This window comes from Myotis davidii, unplaced genomic scaffold, assembly GCF_000327345.1.
Source record: "Myotis davidii unplaced genomic scaffold, ASM32734v1 scaffold455, whole genome shotgun sequence".
NCBI lineage: Eukaryota > Metazoa > Chordata > Mammalia > Chiroptera > Vespertilionidae > Myotis > Myotis davidii.
This window is the reverse complement of record NW_006287459.1, coordinates 902,965-903,186: the sequence shown is the minus strand read 5'-3', so window position 1 is coordinate 903,186 and position 222 is coordinate 902,965. Positions and strand designations below refer to the sequence as shown.

Here is a 222-nt window from a genome sequence, read left to right as displayed (position 1 = left end):
CCTCGGCTCCAGCTCGCTGGGCTGCAGCAGCCGGTCTCTCGCGCTCTCTTCTCTCTCAAGTTTCCTATCTGCTCAAGATCGGAGCCTGGGCAGGAAAAGCCCCAGGTCTGCTCGGGGCTGCAGGTAAGGTCGCACGCGTTGGTCCCAGCAGGGACCCTCTCCCTGTGCCCCTGCCCCCCGTGCATGCCCCCGCGCCCGCACTCTCTCCGGCGCCCGGGACCC

At 68.9% G+C, this 222-nt stretch overlaps 1 protein-coding gene across 1 annotated transcript in view; it reads left to right on the top strand.

Moving 5' to 3' along the window:
• Nucleotides 1–6: 6 nt before the first annotated feature.
• The window catches only part of GABRA2 (gamma-aminobutyric acid type A receptor alpha2 subunit), a 102,054-nt gene continuing 101,838 nt past the window's right edge, over nucleotides 7–222 (top strand). The window contains exon 1 of the mRNA XM_006759275.2: nucleotides 7–123. The gene's annotated coding sequence lies outside the window, so the exon portion shown is untranslated. The remainder of the gene's footprint in view (nucleotides 124–222) is intronic.